We start from the raw sequence: 19,056 nt of genomic DNA on the forward strand, positions 1-19,056 counted from the left end.
GCTTTTGTAGAGAGTCCACTTGCATAGGAACATCCTCGGCCTCCCGTGGCGTCTTGAGAGCGGGTTCTCTAGAAGGAAACGCAAAGTTGGTTACCCGGTTTACAGCTGCCCATTTTTCCTGTCTACGTTCCGTCAAGCGGGTATCGATACACACACAGTGTTGGAGAAACAGTTCAAAATCCCGTGGAGATTCGGAAGGAGCTAACTCGTCCTTGATGGTACCGGACAAACCCTTTCTGAAAACTGACAATAACGCATTGTTTCTCCAGTCGGTGTCTACCACTAACCTTTTGAACTCAGTGGCATATTCGATGACAGACCGCTTTCCCTGACGTAAGGAAAGGAGAGCTGATTCGGCGGTAGCACGGCGATTAGGATCATCAAACATTTGCGCCATTGCTGTTAAAAAGTCATCCAGGTGATTTAAACGGATATCACGATTCTCTATCATAGGATTAGCCCAAGCCAGTGCTCGGGAGATTAACAACATGATTATACATAACACTTTTGACCGGTCAGAACGGTAATAATCAGCATGTACATCAAAAAACAGTATACACTGGTTAACAAATCCACGAAACTGACTACGATCACCACTGAAACGAAATGGGGGTTACCTAGGCATACCGGCCGCTGATACGGACGTAGTGGGGGCGGCTTCCTGAGCCTCCGCTCGGGTTTGCAAATCCTGAATAGCCGGACCCAGTACCTGGTGATCATGGCCCAGCTGTACCTCCACATCTCTAAGCTTAGTTTGCACCGCCTCCATCTCCTGCTGCAATGAGTTAATCATGGAGAAGAGCTGATCTACTCGTGTCTCAGTCATTGCCCCAGCGAAATCCTTTTATGGGCCTGAGTATAATGTAATACTATTGTATGTACTGAGGATTTCGATTGCGTTAGGGCAATGACAACCAGAGACGAGTTCTTGGTGCAAGATGTTTATAATATGCAACCAGCAATATGTACATAAACAGAAAAACACAGTAGAACATACACACAGGAAATACCTTCCAGGGTCGGAGCGAAAGGGAATTCCCGGGACCGCGCACCGGACTCCCCCAGGGAGACCACCAAGAGCGAACCCCTATACAGGGACTGTCTGGCAATCACCCCAGAAGGCCTAAATGCGCAGCAGCCGGGACACAAAAGGGCAATAGGTAAGTCCAAAAATGTCCGTACGGTATGAGTCCAGAGCGGTTAAGAAACGGAAGGAACCGGGCAGAAGTACCGACCAAAGACGGCAAATGGAGTCCAGGCACAGCTAGATGAGACCAGATGAAGTCCAGAGTCGGTGTCGGTTGTTTTTCAAGGGGATCCAAATAACAATCAGGCACCAAGAGCAGCAGGGCAGGAGCACACAGGAAACAGTATACTCAGGCACTGGACTAAGCTTTAGGGGCGGCTTTTATGCAGATGGACAGGAAGTAGGGCAACAGAACAGAAAACTCCATGTTAACAAAGGGCAAGCTCTTTCAAAAGAAAACTGGAAAACCCGGAACTCTGACAGTATATTTCCTCCATCTACACGTCCCAGTTCACCATTACAGCAGAGGTGGTTATTGGTGGGAAGACAGGGACGGTTTCTGTCCTTGTGAACAGCAAGGCAGGTGCTTTTCTGGTGTATTTTTGCTTTGCTCAGACTTGGGGTCTGACTCGCAGTGCATCAACAAAATCATTCCCATTCAGGCTATTGACTCTGCTCCCCTCTGCCAGAGGCAGTTCACCCATACGGTACCGAATATCAACCCTTGGGTAGTCCCTTTTCATAGTGAACGTCTTTCCTGTTATGTCTTGGAGGGTCTGTCCACTCTCATCGTATTGGGCCTTCCGTGGTTAAAAAGCCATAACCCTGTGATTGACTGGCAATCAGGAGAATTAGTCAGTTGGGGCATTTTTTGTGAAAGCAAGTGCTTGGGTGCTACCATTTTTACTGTACTTATTAAAAACCCGCCACTCAGTGCGCTAGTAGTAACTACCAAGGTATCTAATAAATGACATAGCACTCCCTCCACCTGAGTGGAAGATTAGGCTTCAGTGCGACCCCAGTAGATCCTCTAAGTGTGCGGTACTGGAGCGTAAGGTGTTGAAAGGATGGAGAGACACTTCCGTTGTCAGTTCTGTCAGGAGTTTTTCCTCTGCTACAAACATTTAGGTTCAGACCTGGGTGAGAATGAGTACGTATGGGTGACCACTAAAAACACCTGGTGGAAGAGTTGGGCTCTAGGCTTGTGGTTTGTCAATTCCTTTAGAGTTACAGACATTCTTAACCCTATGGCTGTATGGCTGCAGCTTCCCCCAGTACTTCATGCCCATGACGTTGTCCACAGGTCCTTGATCCAGAGATGTGTTTGTGTTTCTAGAGCCTACATCATTACCACTGCCTCCAGTATGCGTAACTGGTAACCAAAAGAGCCTGTTCACATGTTGAAGTGAATGATATGACTTTATAGTCCTGAGGCCTCTCATTAAAGGTGGGGTACTGTCACAGACGTCTCCCTGTTGTTTTAGGCCCCCTTCACACTCACGTGAAAAAAACAAACCGTTTTTTCACGTGCGTATTAAAGGGGTGGTTTGCTCCCCGTGTGCCGTCTTTGTGGCACATTCTGGCACATTCGTGTTCTCCGTGTGTTATACGTAATAACTAGTGATGAGCGAGTACTAAAAAGCTCGGGTGCTCGAAGCTCGGGCCGAGCCTCCCAAGATACTCGTGTACTCGGCCCGAGCAACGAGCCCAATGTTATCCTATGGGAGACCCGAGTATTTTTGTGAAATGACCTCCCGGCAGCATGGAGAAACCCTAAAAATGTCACAAAAGTCTCAGAAGAGTGCTCAAATGACATGGCAACAGCATGGGGAAGACCCCTTGAAGCATTTATCACTCAAAAGTCACAGCTGTGAACAATTTTGTCCGCGTTTTACGCCATTTTTACGGACTCACCAGAAAACCTTCCAAAATGACCCCAAAATGATTTTTCATGGCGGAAATGTTAAGGGCACATACCCAATAGTGAGATAGATCTGGTGTATGTTACTTTTTGAGATCAATACATGAAAGATTTTACGTGAAAACATTGTGTGGCACTCCGATGTCCCTGAGAAGAGACGTACATGAAGGCCTCTTGAGTCTAATGTGCCCATTTTGAGGAAGTGAGTCTTTGTAGTATTTTCCTTTGCCAGGGCAGTCCTAAATTGTGAGGTTCACCAATGCCCCTGCATACAGACGTGCATGAGGGCCTCAAAACATTAAGTGTCCATTGTCAGGAAGTGGGTGTATTATAGTATAGCCCTTAGGCAGGGCAGCCAAAAATTGGGAGGCTCCACATTGTCCCTGGGTAGAGACGTGCATGAGGGCCTCAAAACATTAAGTGTCCATTTTAAGGAAGTGGGTGTATTTCAGTATAGCCCTTAGGCAGGGCAGCCAAAAATTGGGAGGCTCCACGTTGTCCCTGGGTAGAGACGTGCATGAGGGCCTCAAAACATTGTTCCCATTGCAAAGGAGCGGGTCTCCTGTCGTTGTAATGTCCATTCTGCAAAGAATGGGCGAAAAAATTTACCACTGGGGGTATACCTGAAACAAAGACCTAACTATTGTAACGGTCATCATGATGGCGCATGAGGAGAAGGAGGAGCAGTCCAGCGATTATCCAAAGTCGAGAAGTGTACCCATGGGTGAGTGGAGGTACATGGCAAACTTTAAATTCCGCTCTCATTTGCTGGTGGTGTGGTGAAGTCTGGCCCAATCCAACCCTTGTTCATCTTTATCAGAGTCAGCCTGTCAGCATTTTCAGTTGACAGGCGGGTGCGTTTATCTGTAATGATTCCACCTGCGGCACTAAAAACACGCTCTGACAAAACGCTAGCAGCAGGGCAGGCCAGGACTTCCAAGGCGTAGAGAGCCAATTCATGCCACGTGTCCAGCTTGGATACCCAATAATTGTAAGGCACAGAGGAATGTCGGAGTACAGTTGTTCGATCTGCAAGGTACTCCTTCAGCATCTGGGCAAACTTAGGATTTCTTGTGGCACTACCCCGCACCTCAGGGGCTGTGGTACGTGAGGGGCTGAGAAAACTGTCCCACATCTTAAAGACTGTTCCCCTACCTCTGGCGGATTGGACTTGTGCCTCTCTCGGCTGTACGCCTCGGTTGTCCACTGATTCCTGACCTATGCCGCTAGCGTTTTGTGAGGGGAATGCTTTGCCTACTTCCGTGAGTATGGCCTTCCGAAACTGCTGCATTTTGGTTGACCTCTCATCCACGGGAATAAGAGACAAAAAGTTCTCCTTGTAGCGTGGGTCTAACAGTGTTACCAACCAGTAATGATTGTCGGCCAAGATGTTCTTAACGCGAGGGTCACGAGACAGGCAGCTTACCATAAAGTCAGCCATGTGCGCCAGACTCTTAACAGCCAGGACTTCAGTAGCCTGACCAACAAGATGACTGAACATGCTGTCCTCCTCCTCCTCCTCCTCCTCCTCCTCCTCATCTACCCTGTCCTCTGGCCAGCCACGCTGAATCGAGGATATGACTGGTGTGCATGTCATATCCTCAATTTGGCCGGAGAGTTGCTCCATGTCTTCATCCTCCTCCTCGTCATAGTCCTCCACTGCACGTTGTGATGAGACGAGGCTGGGCTGTGTGTTATCACCCACACCCACTACTGTTTCTTGCTGCAACTCATCGCGCTCCGCCTGCAATGCATCATGTTTGTTTTTCAAAAGGGACCGTTTTAGAAGGCAGAGTAGCGGTATGGTGACGCTAATAATGGCGTCATCACCACTCACCATCTTGGTGGAGTCCTCAAAGTTTTGGAGGATGGTACATAGGTCTGACATCCATCTCCACTCCTCAGGTGTTATGTGTGGAGTTTGACCCATTTCCCGACGGCTTAGGTGATGCAGGTACTCAACAACTGCCCTCTTCTGCTCACATATCCTGACCAACATGTGCAGAGTTGAATTCCAACGCGTGGGGACATCACACACCAGTCTGTGAGCCGGAAGATGCAAACGGCGCTGAAAGCCGGCAAGGCCGGCTGAAGCAGTAGGTGACTTTCGAAAATGTGCAGACAGGCGGCGAACTTTTACCAGCAGATCAGACAGCTCTGGGTATGACTTTATAAACCGCTGAACCACGAGGTTGAGCACATGGGCCACGCATGGAACATGTGTCAGCTGGCCTCGCCTCAAAGCCGCCACCAGGTTCCGGCCATTGTCACAAACGACCTTTCCTGGCTTTAGGTTCAGAGGTGTGAGCCAGTGATCTGCCTGCTGTTTCAGAGCTGTCCACAGCTCTTCTGCATTGTGGGGTTTGTCACCTATGCAGATTAGCTTCAGCACAGCCTGTTGCCGCTTCGCCGAGGCAGTGCTGCAGTGCTTCCAGCTTGTGACTGGTGTGGAGGGCACAGTGGATGAGGATGCGCAGGAGGAGGAGGAGGCTGAAGAGCATGACATTCCGGAGCTGTAGAGTGTGGGTGAAACACTGACTGAGGTAGGGCCTGCAAACCTTGGTGTGGGAAGGACGTGTTCCGTCCCTCGCTCAGACTGGGTCCCAGCTTCCACAATATTAACCCAGTGTGCCGTCAACGAGATGTAGCGGCCTTGCCCACAAGCACTTGTCCACGTGTCTGTGGTTAGGTGGACTTTGGGTGAAACAGCGTTGTTCAGGGCACGTGTGATGTTTTGTGACACGTGGTTATGCAACGCGGGGACGGCACACCGGGAGAAATAGTGGCGGCTGGGGACCGAGTAACGTGGGACAGCTGCCGCCATCAGGTCACGGAATGCTTCTGTCTCCACCAGCCTAAAAGGCAACATTTCCAGCGCAAGCAGTCGCGAAATGTTAGCATTTAGAACTGTGGCATGTGGGGTGTTGGCAGTGTATTTGCGCCTGCGTTCAAAGGTTTGCTGAATGGATAACTGAACGCTGCGCTGGGACAAGGACGTGCTTGATGATGGTGTTCTTTCTGCGTAGGCAACTGCAGGTGCAGGAGTGGAGGAGGCTTGTTCGCAGGCAGCATGGACAGAGGATTGGCTCGCATGCACAACCAGCGAAGACGTAGCAGTGACATCAGCAAGCACTGCTCCTCGACTCTGTTGTACTTCCCACAAAGTCGGGTGCTTGGCTGACATGTGCCTGATCATGCTGGTGGTGGTCAGGCTGCTAGTTTTGGTACCCCTGCTGATGCTGGCACGGCAGGTGTTGCAAATGGCCTTTTTTGAATCATCTGGATCCAACTTAAAAAACTGCCAGACTCGTGAAGACCTAACATTTGTACAGGCACCTTGTGTCGTCGTGTTGTTACGGGGAACGGTTGCCTGACTTCTGCCTGGGACCACCACCCTGCTTCTTACTGCCTGTTGTGATGCTACGCCTCCCTCCCCCTGTGCACTGCTGTCCTCGCTCTGCATATCCTCCTGCCAGGTTGGGTCAGTTACTGGATCATCCACCACGTCGTCTTCCTCTTCCGCACCCTGCTCCTCCTCCTGACTTGCTGACAATTGTGTCTCATCATCGTCCACCACTTGTTGAGACACGTTGCCAACTTCGTGAGAACGTGGCTGCTCAAATATTTGGCTATCTGTACAGACGATCTCCTCATGACCCACTTCAATATGAGCTGGCGAGAGGCCAGAATGTGTGAATGGAAACGTGAACAGCTCTTCCGAGTGTCCAAGTGTGGGATCATTAATGTCCGAGGAGGACGTGTACTCAGCCTGGTGGTAGGAAGGAGGATCAGGTTCAGAAATGTGCGGTGCAGTATCACGGCTACTGACACTTGACCGTGTGGAAGACAGAGTGTTTGTGGTGGTGCCAATCTGACTGGAAGCATTATCCGCTATCCAACTAACAACCTGTTGACACTGGTCTTGGTTCAAGAGCGGTGTACTGCTGCGGTCCCCAAGAATTTGGGACAGGACGTGCGAGCGACTAGATGTGGCCCTTTGTTGTGGCGAAATTAGAGCTTGCCCACGACCTCGGCCTCTGCCTGCACCACCATCACGTCCACTTCCTTGTTCCTTGCCAATGCCCTTGCGCATTTTGCAATGCTGTGCACTGCTGACGTGTATATTCACTACTTGTGCGTTATATCAAAGTTTCTGGAAATTGCACACCAGTGCACCTGTACGCTGCCACCAACAGGCACACACGTGCGGTTTTAAAAACCAAGCACGGACGCAATAATAACCTAACACAGGTTTTAGGAGCAAAAATTAAGAACTCTGACACTATCAGCCACTGCTGACTGACGTGTATTATACACTACACTTGTGCGTTATATAATAGTTTGGTAAACGCACACCAGTGCACCTGTACGCTGCCACCAACAGGCACACACGTGCGGTTTTAAAAACCAAGCACGGACGCAATAATAACCTAACACAGGTTTTAGGAGCAAAAATTAAGAACTCTGACACTATCAGCCACTGCTGACTGACGTGTATTATACACTACACTTGTGCGTTATATAATAGTTTGGTAAACGCACACCAGTGCACCTGTACGCTGCCACCAACAGGCACACACGTGCGGTTTTAAAAACCAAGCACGGACGCAATAATAACCTAACACAGGTTTTAGGAGCAAAAATTAAGAACTCTGACACTATCAGCCACTGCTGACTGACGTGTATTATACACTACACTTGTGCGTTATATAATAGTTTGGTAAACGCACACCAGTGCACCTGTACGCTGCCACCAACAGGCACACACGTGCGGTTTTAAAAACCAAGCACGGACGCAATAATAACCTAACACAGGTTTTAGGAGCAAAAATTAAGAACTCTGACACTATCAGCCACTGCTGACTGACGTGTATTATACACTACACTTGTGCGTTATATAATAGTTTGGTAAACGCACACCAGTGCACCTGTACGCTGCCACCAACAGGCACACACGTGCGGTTTTAAAAACCAAGCACGGACGCAATAATAACCTAACACAGGTTTTAGGAGCAAAAATTAAGAACTCTGACACTATCAGCCACTGCTGACTGACGTGTATTATACACTACACTTGTGCGTTATATAATAGTTTGGTAAACGCACACCAGTGCACCTGTACGCTGCCACCAACAGGCACACACGTGCGGTTTTAAAAACCAAGCACGGACGCAATAATAACCTAACACAGGTTTTAGGAGCAAAAATTAAGAACTCTGACACTATCAGCCACTGCTGACTGACGTGTATTATACACTACACTTGTGCGTTATATAATAGTTTGGTAAACGCACACCAGTGCACCTGTACGCTGCCACCAACAGGCACACACGTGCGGTTTTAAAAACCAAGCACGGACGCAATAATAACCTAACACAGGTTTTAGGAGCAAAAATTAAGAACTCTGACACTATCAGCCACTGCTGACTGACGTGTATTATACACTACACTTGTGCGTTATATAATAGTTTGGTAAACGCACACCAGTGCACCTGTACGCTGCCACCAACAGGCACACACGTGCGGTTTTAAAAACCAAGCACGGACGCAATAATAACCTAACACAGGTTTTAGGAGCAAAAATTAAGAACTCTGACACTATCAGCCACTGCTGACTGACGTGTATTATACACTACACTTGTGCGTTATATAATAGTTTGGTAAACGCACACCAGTGCACCTGTACGCTGCCACCAACAGGCACACACGTGCGGTTTTAAAAACCAAGCACGGACGCAATAATAACCTAACACAGGTTTTAGGAGCAAAAATTAAGAACTCTGACACTATCAGCCACTGCTGACTGACGTGTATTATACACTACACTTGTGCGTTATATAATAGTTTGGTAAACGCACACCAGTGCACCTGTACGCTGCCACCAACAGGCACACACGTGCGGTTTTAAAAACCAAGCACGGACGCAATAATAACCTAACACAGGTTTTAGGAGCAAAAATTAAGAACTCTGACACTATCAGCCACTGCTGACTGACGTGTATTATACACTACACTTGTGCGTTATATAATAGTTTGGTAAACGCACACCAGTGCACCTGTACGCTGCCACCAACAGGCACACACGTGCGGTTTTAAAAACCAAGCACGGACGCAATAATAACCTACTAACAGGTTTTTTTGGGGAGCGACAATTACAGTACAGACAAGTCAGACACTATCTGGACTGTTTTACACTGTGTACACCAGCCCCAGATATGAAGGCTGGTATACGGTCACCACTACCCTGCCTGCCTGCCTGCCTGTATACTGCTACAATAGTCCTGACAAGGACTCTTTTGGTCACTAGCCTGTATTCAGACCTGGCTATACCCTGCCTGTATATAGCAACAATAGTCCTGAGAAGGACTCTGCTACTGTACTCCGACCTGGCTATACCCTGCCTGCCTGTATACAACTAGAATAGTCCTGAGAAGGACTTTTGGTCACACTGTTTGCAGCCCTGCAACTGAAAAAGCTATAAAGGGCCGCAAAGCTTTCCCTGAATCAGCGACACTCTCCCTACACTCACTGTCAGAATAGCTGTGAGCAGAGCACAGCGCGCCGGCCGATATAAAGGCTCGGTGACGCTGTGCAGGCCGGCCAATCACTGCAATTCCACAACTAACAGGGCTGTGGCATTGCAGTGGTCTGCCAGCCAATCCCTGCATGAGGGCTGGCTCTCAAAAGAGCGCCAACATGCAGAAATGAAGACCACGAGTAAAGCACGAGTATCGCGAGATTACTCGGTCCCCGCCGAGCAGCCCGAGTACAGTGATACTCGTGCGAGTACCGAGTAGTGACAAGCATGCTCGCTCATCACTAGTAATAACACATGGAGAACGGAAAGTCCTGCCTTACCTGATTCTTACGGAGCTGTCTGTGGTGCTGAATGACAGTGTCCGGCACAGGCCACGCCCCGCTGATGCTGCTTCCGGCCCCCAGTGAAGAAGATGCGTTGTTCAAATTCACTGGGGGACGGATGCAGGTGACAGCCGCGGCAGAGACTGCAGGGCTGGTGGAGGTGAGTATGTGTTTTTTTTATTTTTACAATGACACGTGTGTTTCTCCGGCGCGTGTCACGTGGGACCGCATCCACACTACACCCGTGTGGTACGGGCCACGTGACACCCGTGGTGCCGGAAAAAAACGGACATGTCTCCGTATGGAGCACACGGGCACACGTCTGCTCCACACGGAGGCATGGGCCAATGGCTGAAAACGTGCGTGCACATATACCCATTGATTTTAATGGGTATACGTGTGCCCGTGTCTCTGGTACATGCGGGAATGGACCTAGCATGTAGCGGAGGCACGTGCGTGTGAAGAGGGCCTTAGAGATTAGTGACAGCTTTAGGCCTGGAGCCTGTCATTTCCATCTGGGACTCTAAATTTAAACGAAGTTTCCTTTCTTTTGGTGTTTAATGAGTTAATGTCAGTGTTGTTGCCAGCAGCTCATTGCAGGGTATGTCAGCAGCAGCTGCTTTGCAGCCACGCCCTTTTAGGTTTAAGTAGTTGTGTTTCCCAGCAATGATTATACAATCCAGTTGTATTTTGACCGCCTTGGTGGAAGGTTCTGCTGAGGAATTCTCTTGGAGTTGAACTTTATCCCATTTGTTATTGTCTCCCCTGTTTCTCTTTCCTACCCTAGTGTCGTATTAGTGCAGCAGTGGGGCTAGCATCTCCCACCTACCTCCTCAGAGTCACAGGTTCCTGCTTGGCAACAGTTGAGGAGACTGTATAGGGCCTAGTTAGGAGAGTAAGTACAGCTGCAGGAGAGTGCAGGAGGTGTCCCATCTTATTCTTGCCAGTTCTGCCAATCGGATATGATTTTAACATCGAGTTCAGTAGAATCTGTAAGAACCGCTTGAATCACACCATTTGGCCTCTGGATTAAAAAAGGTGGTGCACCCCTGTTCTATGTGAACCTCCCTGGTAAGATGGTGGTTCATTTTCTACCTGATCCTTCATGATAGCATAGTTGGTTATTTTTTTTTATCTAATCCTTCAAAATAGCACAGTTGTAATTATTGATTATTGGTTGATTATTGTGAAACACTAAACTATTTGCCTTGATAAATTTTCTAAACTTTTTCTAAAATTAAAGTTGACCTAACAAACATGACTTTAAAAAGCAGAACCTGAGACATACCTGTTTATGACCTCACAATGACTAGCAAAAATAACTGAAACTAAATTTATCCGATTTCATTTTGGCCATGCTACAAAATCTGCAGGTGACCACCAACAGTGGCTTATGGGTGCCACCTACAGTGATAAGGTTATGCTGTTCTGCATGACTCCAACTTTTATTGGATGTCTGCATGTAGTCAATCTAAAAAATAATTCACAATTATAATCCTACAAACACCATGCCGCAATCTTTGTATAGCCATTTTATCAATTAAATTAATAAAATCAAGTGTTGAATGCTAAAAGAAATGCACCACATTTCAGGAACAATGGAAGTGTTTAACACCGAATCACTTGCAATGTTGGACGTCAAAAATAGAATATTCAACGTGTCTCCCGTCACGACCCTCCCTTACTAAGAGTTCACCTCCACCCACCTACAGTACACCATAGCACTCACTGTGCCCTCTCCTGTCCCTGCACCATACAGTTACCGCTGCTCCTATATTCATTAGCAAATGGAGTCTAGCAAAGTATTCTGGGAAACTTTTCAGGCCTCCATGTGTGGAGGGACTTTAATTAGTGACAATTCCAGCAGTGAAAGAATAGAAAAGCAAACTCCCATGGTGAATGGAATGAAAGAGGAAAGTCAGGGACAGAGGTGGCGCAGAGCTTTTGTGCAGTTTAGACTGGCGTGACGAAATGACATGTACTAGTTAGATCAGGTACTACAGAATGTACAAATCAAGTAACATGGTGATACATATTTTATTCCTACTCAGCACATACAGGTGACTTGGATATGATCTTAAAGCCAGCCTTGGAGTGACACGTTTTCGCTTCTTCAGCAATATGACAAGATTTCATTTCGCAGAACGAAAATTATTTTATTGTGCGCTTTTATCACAGCCAATCCAGCCTTCTTCAGCTGCCAGAGGTAGGCATCGATTATCAGCATGTTGCAGGCTTGTGGCTGTTACAAGAATTACTATATATTTTACACCAAGTTTACAGAATATAATAATGAAACTGCTCCCATAGAAAATAGGTCTTCCTAGCTAGATGGGCAGTACAACAGGAGACTGGAGAACAATGGAGGGAATTCCATTTCCCTACAGGTCTCCTTCTATAAGCCAACTGGGTGCAATAAAATTCGGAACAGTCTGTACTCGGCCGGAGGAAACAGAGATGAAAGGCTGTAATGCTATGAGCGCACCATGTGAACACCGCCTAAATCTCTCCATAATTCTGCATGATATCATTGAAAAGCTAACATTATACTAACTAGATGCTAGTTAAACAACTCCATAATATGCTATGTGCAGCATAATCCTCTAGTTTGTACCGCTGCATAAACTGTACATCCGCCTATACACAGCCACTTTCAGCTGGCGTAACCCAGTCTAATCCAGGAAAACTGCACTTTGCCTATTGACATGAATATAATACATATACATGAACTCACATATTTCTCCATTCACCACTGTAGCCCCCAGAGCTAAGGAATAACCTTCCGCTCTTCACTACCTACTCTGTTTATGAAGTAAAATACATTTTTATTGCATTTTCCACCATTACAGAAGACCCTGAGGCTGTCAGTAGTTCAGCTGCTGTGCCACCAGTTAATATTCAGAGAGCAACTCTACACCTATTCGTGGCACAGCTATGCCAATGCATCTTAATTTTCACTCAGGAGTATTGTTAAGAAGGCATTCTCTAGGAACTAATTTTTGGATAACATACTATGTATTATGTGTTTATTCATTAAAAGGGTTGTCCATTCTGAAACGACAAGTCTGCAGTTATGTAAGAGTGTTGAAATATTGCTGTCATGTTCCTGCCCCTGAAGACACAAATCGTGTCGTGTAGTGTCATGTGAATAATGTCTTGCATCTTTTGTGTATATATGTTATGTGAACTGATGATAATGTGTGGATTATAATGCACTTTGATGTATTTAATGCGTTCCTGTGTAATGTATAGTGTAACTTGGAAATGTGGTGTCGATAATGTGTAATGTGAAGTATGGCATACAACTTGTGCAGGAAGTTACCAAACCATAGGGTATTCAACAGTTAAGTGTTGGGACTAGCCCACAATAGATGGGGTTTGCTGATCAGGTAAGAGATGGTTCATTCTATAAGAGTCAGTTCATTTACGTTTGGAGAGGAGATTAAAGATATAATTACTGACAGTTATGAACAGAGAGTCTATAGATCATGTAGGTTGCATATAATGGGGTACTTGTGGCTGTAATGGAAAGAAAGAGCCCGGAGATGAGATATTGTGAACCTTGACAGTTGAGTGAAATGAGAGACCAATCCTCGTACTGAACAGCAGTAGAAGCCGGAGGACAGGATTCTAGTTACTAGGTCCATTAGCCATCGAGCTAACAAGTTTATCCCAACTGGCGTGACTGAAGTCGGCTTATCAGAGCAGATTCTTCCCAAGCATCTGAGAGCGCAGGCACTACTCTGAGCATGGTGATGGGACCCATGATACTCACCACTGTAAGGAGACTAGATGTGGAGCCACTGCAAAGGTAATTGACTCTCACAAGTTGTATTGTAAAGCTGTGCTGGGTTGTGCTGGAACTTACAGGACCAGTAAGATCTGAAACAACCCAGGGAGAACTAGGACTATGTCTTAATATGCCCAGTAAAAAAGTTGATGCAGAGACTTAACTGTTGAGTAAAGAGTTGTTGTTTGAAACAAACTGTTGGTCTCCTTGTGAGAACAAGTCGCCATCGGGTGCTGGCCAGCCGAAGTCAGTGGCAATATGCAGCCAGTACGGGTTTAGAGCCCACATGACACAAGCCCATACACTTAACCAGGACTAGCTTTTCCATGGTGTATGACGGGGCGTCTGGAGTCAATACCTCACCCACGATTACCACCCCATGGCACTCTATACTTGGAGTAGTTGGCCAGATCAAACCTTGCCGTCAGAAGATCTGAGTGTTCTGGAAAATTATAGATGGCGACTGGCATTGGTGTGGTTAAAGATAGCACTGAGCATATGCTCTAAGATGGCGGACTGTGGTGCAGCTCCAAAGAAATCTCTGCCCATTGTGGGCATTAGAGAAATGAAAGGGCGCAAAAATGACAGCTCATTGTCACTGTCTAATGGACATCTGGGATAGTCTGAAATCACCTCCTCATCTTATTTAAACATCTGCAATTTATCCCCCATACAGTATACTGTAGCTGTGCCTGTGCAGATTATTTCCTGCATATCAGCTGTATACATTTCCATTTATTTAAATGTACTTTACAGAATTATGGTAGAAAAATATTCAACATTATGAAATAAGAATATATCATACACTAGGGTAAATAACTGTTAGGATGAGGTAATGCTGGAGATCAAATTTTACTCTTTCTTGACATGTGATGTAGTGATACATCAAATGTTGGGTTCCTCCTCTCTTTGAAACAGGCTCAGAAGGTGAGCCTGCACATTGCTGGCAGATAATGGATGTATACTATTATTGTCATCATTTGCCTCCAACAGCAGCTCACTGCTAACTCCTTAAATCCTGCTGTAAATCTCTGACAGCGGCATTTACAGCATATTAGTTCTTTTCCCTCAACTGGATTGCTAGGTATAAACGGGTTCCTATAGTAGCCGGAGGTCTGCTAAAGACCCCTGTGCCCACTATGGCGGTGCTCATATGAAAACCAGCCTCGAAGTTGTTCAGGAAAAAACGAGTGTCATGCCGCGCTCATCCCCATTCCAGAAGGCAGATATTAATAATCCATGTCTTTTTATTCAAACAGAAGATACAAGTCTATGTGTTTCAAGGGTCACAGCCCCCTTCTTCAGGACAAATATCAAATGACAGGGTAATACAGTCAGAAGAGATAAGCCGGTATTTGTATGTGCATAGGAATAGATGTCATGGATCCTCCCTCATAGAAAAAAATTGGCGGGATCTTAGTCATTTCAAAAGAACGATATTATCATAGATACAGATATATTGCAAAACCTGGTATTTAGGGTGACAGATAGTTTGTATTTAAATAAAATTAAAATGAACAGTTATAAAATTTTAAAAAATATATAAGGTTTATATGTAGGCGGTCTACATATACACCTTATATATTTTTTAAAATTTTTATATCTTATAACTGTTTATTTTAATTTTATTTAAATTTATGTCACAGTGATTTTTAAACAAAGCTGCTTTGTATTTGATACTTCCTTCAACTTTCAAAAATGTCACCTGCTTACCCTTTTTGAATGGCCTTCCTTGTTCTACCAGGTGTCCATCTTCCACCATCCAGTCTCTTTAGTATTTGGGTATCAGCCCTTGTTCTTTCGGCCTCAGGCAGGCTCAAACCCCCAGGTCACTCATGGTCCACTAAATCTTGGCTCTATAGTTCTCTTCCTATGACAAGTCCCGGGAGCAGAGTGGTGTCCCTTCTCTCAATCCCTCAGATTGAGTGAAACAAGCAGGGGAAGGATCCAGCTTAGACTCCAAGGATTTGAATAAAAGGCATTTCTTTATTTCAACTTTGTTAAAAAGAATTTATCCAAAAAGGTATAATGACACCGGCTGATAACACTGACAGATGGTAGATGAAGTAAAAAAATGCCTTTTATTCAAATCCTTGGAGTCTGAGCTGGATCCTTTCCCTGCTTGCTTCTTGTCTATATATGGCTGGCTGCCGTGAACCTTGCGTAGCTCCTAGAAGACAGATTTTTGCGCCCTCCATGTCCGGCGTAATCCAGGATGGTCCAGCGTCGCTTCCAGCTCTGCTGCATGAATGTGACCGGAGCTGCAGCAGACACCGCCGCTCCTGTCAGCTCCACACAGTAAATGAAGACAGCTGCGCGATCAGCTGAGCTGTCACTGAAGTTACCCGCTGTCACTCGATACAGCGGTGTCGCGATTAACCTCAGTGACAGCTCAGCTGATCGTGCTACTCACCTCATTTGCTGTGTGGAGGTGACAGGAGCGGCGGTGTATTCTGCAGCTCCGGTCACCTCCATGCAGCAGAGCTGGAAGCAACGCTGGACCATCCTGGATTACGCTGGACATGGAGGGCTTTTTGGGGCTTATTAAATTGGTGAACCAGGGAATTTGTTAGTGTTTTTTATTTCTAATAAATGATTTTTTCGGGTGTGTGTGTTTATTTACTGTAACTTACAGATTAATCATGGAAGGTATCTCGGGGAGACGCCTGACATGATTAATCTAGGATTTAGTGGCAGCTATGGGCTGCCATTAACTCCTTATTACCCCGATTTGCCAACGCACCAGGGCAAATCGGGAAGAGCCGGGTACAGTTCCAGAACTGTCGCATCTAATGTATGCGGCAATTCTGGGCGGCTGCTGACTGATATTGTTAGGCTGGGGGGCTCCCCATAACGTGGAGCTCCCCATCCTGAGAATACCAGCCTTCAGCCGTATGGCTTTATCTGGCTGGTATTAAAATTGGGGGGGACCGCACGCCATTTTTTTTAATTATTTATTTATTTATTTCTCTGCTCCATAGTGACACGCCCACCGGCAACTGTGATTGGTTGCAGTTAGACAGCTGTCACTCAGCGTGTGGGCGTGTCTCACTGCAACAAATCATATTTGCCGGTGGGCGGGGAAAGCAGGGAGGGAATACGAGATTGTTTAATGAGCGGCCGGCTTTTTCAAAAGAGGAAAAGCCGCCGGAGTTTAGAGAACAGCCGTGAAGCGCCGCGCCGGAGATCGGGGAACGGTGAGTATGGGAGACGGGGGGGGGGGAACTGACCGACAGACAGCGAGAGGGACAGATAAGACAGAGAGACCGACCGACAGACACAGAGAGAAACCCACCGACCGACGGACTGAAGGAGAGAACGAAACAGAAAAAGAAAAAAGACCGACATCACATGAAAAAAGCACAAAACGTACAGGGAGCAAATAGAGATGCGTCCGTGTCACTCGGATGTGCGCACAGACCCATTGACTTTAATTGGGTCCGTGCTGCGTGTTGCGTGCTGAAAATGGACATGCATCCGTGCAAAACGGAGACACAAACGTAGCACGCACACGGACCCACGGACCTTAATAAAAAACGCACATGTGTCCTCAAACATTAAATAACATTGGTGCACGTTTGGCCGTGTCTCCGGTATATACAGAAATGGACCAAACACGCACGTGTATCACGGACGTGTGAAGGGGGCCTTAGATGAATGCCAATAGAACCTTTCAATTTCATTGGGACCTACTGAATACCTAATGTGTATTAGTTTGTCTCAACTCTCCGCCAATGACACATGCTGGTTAAAAGATGAGCAGGGTATGTTGGATATCAACATGCATGATATTTTGTTTTCACGGGGAGATAAGCCACCACCAGAGGTGGCAGCTGCTTATTCTCCTCTGCCTATTAAAGGGAACCTCTCACGTAATCAACGCTATTAACCAGCAGATGAGTTAATCTGCACGTTAATAGCGTTTTTAACCTGCCTGGTACCGGCAGTTAGAGCCCTACTGCTGGGAGGAAATGGACTTCATTCCTCCCAGCAATGAGCTTTAATGTCAGTCAGTATTGGGGGAGCAGTTACAGCTGTCACTCACTATACTCTGAGGAGTGACTGAACCAGTGCTGGCAACACCCCTATGACTGGCAGCCCAAAGCTGCCGAGAGGAATAAAGTTAATTTCCTCCCGGCAGCAAAGTTCTAAGTGTGTGCACCTGGCAGGTTCAACATGCTAATAACCTGGAAATTAATGCCATATCTGCAGTTTAATAGCGTTTATTTTTTGTTTTTTTCACATGACAGGTTCCCTTTAAGAACACATGCCAAGTATGCAGGTGTATGGGTGTTCAGAAGGAATAGTTGTTGGACAAATGAATACTCAGTCCACAGCTTTCTTAGGTGCATGGCTACCTTCCAAAAAACTAATGACATATACTGTAATGTGAAGACCATAGAGTGATATATGTCTCTATGTTTAATGTTTTCATGGTATGTGATATATTGAATGTCTTCAGAGCAGAATACAAACATGTACATTATCTTCAGGATACAATAATCATCGTCCAGGAATTATTAATATTTTGCTCTCCTACAATTCTACACTATTCTAAATTAAGCCATTTAACAGGTTAATAACTAGAATTTAATCTTTTTTATCTATTTCTTTATATTGTGGGCATGGAAGGAACATGTAAATAATACGAAATGTTTTGTGACATTAAAGAAAAACAAAAAGACATATAATTAAATTCTGTCAGTCATGTGTCATCCTAATGTTTCCAAAACAACGTCACATTGTAATTTATCAGTGACCAAAACCAGCCAATGCTTCATTTCTTTACAATTGATACTCGGTCGGTTAAAAGGCTTAAAGGTAATACACTTTTCTATATGGTTTGGAAAAAAATCCTCTTGCATCTTCAAGGTGCGCTGCAGATTGAGAAGAGTTAACTCCGCACAACAACAACCTCTTCATCATTGAAGCAGCTTCTCCTGTAATCTGTGGTAACCCAACACTCATAGTTCCTTGTTGCCTCACCACAACTGCTGACCTTTTCATGAATTCTTTTTGTCTGACAAAGGGTTAAAAATAGATACCAGAGAGGCGCTATAGTCTGTCTTCTCTAAAGCAGTGACTGGTTTTACCTCATTCCATAGGCCTCTGCCTCTCAGGTGTAGAGCAGATGATTTTTCTGACACCCTCACGTAAAGTTCTGAATCCTGGCTGACTCCTTCCGTCATGCGTAGGTGAGACTGAAAACCTGGAAACCTGGAGAGAGATGGTGAAGAGTGAAGAATAGTCTTATTCTCCATGACAGGTAATAGTAAAATTACCCGACCTAACAAATAGAAGGAGGCAGGGATTGGGGAAGAGGAAATAGGACAGAGAAGGCCCTTCAGACATGTAATGGAGACAGGCAAACAGACAAACTCAAGTGCAAATAGTTCTGGGAACAGTGGACAGGCGAGATGAGACAAGACGGTGGATGGAAGAAACTGAGGAGAGAAT

At 46.0% G+C, this 19,056-nt stretch overlaps 1 protein-coding gene and 1 long non-coding RNA gene across 3 annotated transcripts in view; one reads left to right on the forward strand and one right to left on the reverse strand.

Moving 5' to 3' along the window:
* Positions 1–19,056, reverse strand: part of LOC142246626 (uncharacterized) — a 181,834-nt gene that overhangs the window by 157,760 nt on the left and 5,018 nt on the right. Inside the window, exon 3 of one of the 2 annotated variants that reach the window (XR_012724910.1) lies at positions 18,693–18,816. This is a non-coding gene — a long non-coding RNA (uncharacterized LOC142246626). Of the gene's footprint in view, positions 1–16,426; positions 18,817–19,056 lie in introns of those variants that run through there. The other variant, XR_012724909.1, reaches the window with a different exon arrangement.
* The window catches only part of ADCY4 (adenylate cyclase 4), a 272,900-nt gene that overhangs the window by 99,836 nt on the left and 154,008 nt on the right, over positions 1–19,056 (forward strand). The window lies entirely within an intron of this gene.

This window comes from Anomaloglossus baeobatrachus, chromosome 1, assembly GCF_048569485.1.
Source record: "Anomaloglossus baeobatrachus isolate aAnoBae1 chromosome 1, aAnoBae1.hap1, whole genome shotgun sequence".
NCBI classification, from domain to species: Eukaryota; Metazoa; Chordata; class Amphibia; order Anura; family Aromobatidae; genus Anomaloglossus; species Anomaloglossus baeobatrachus.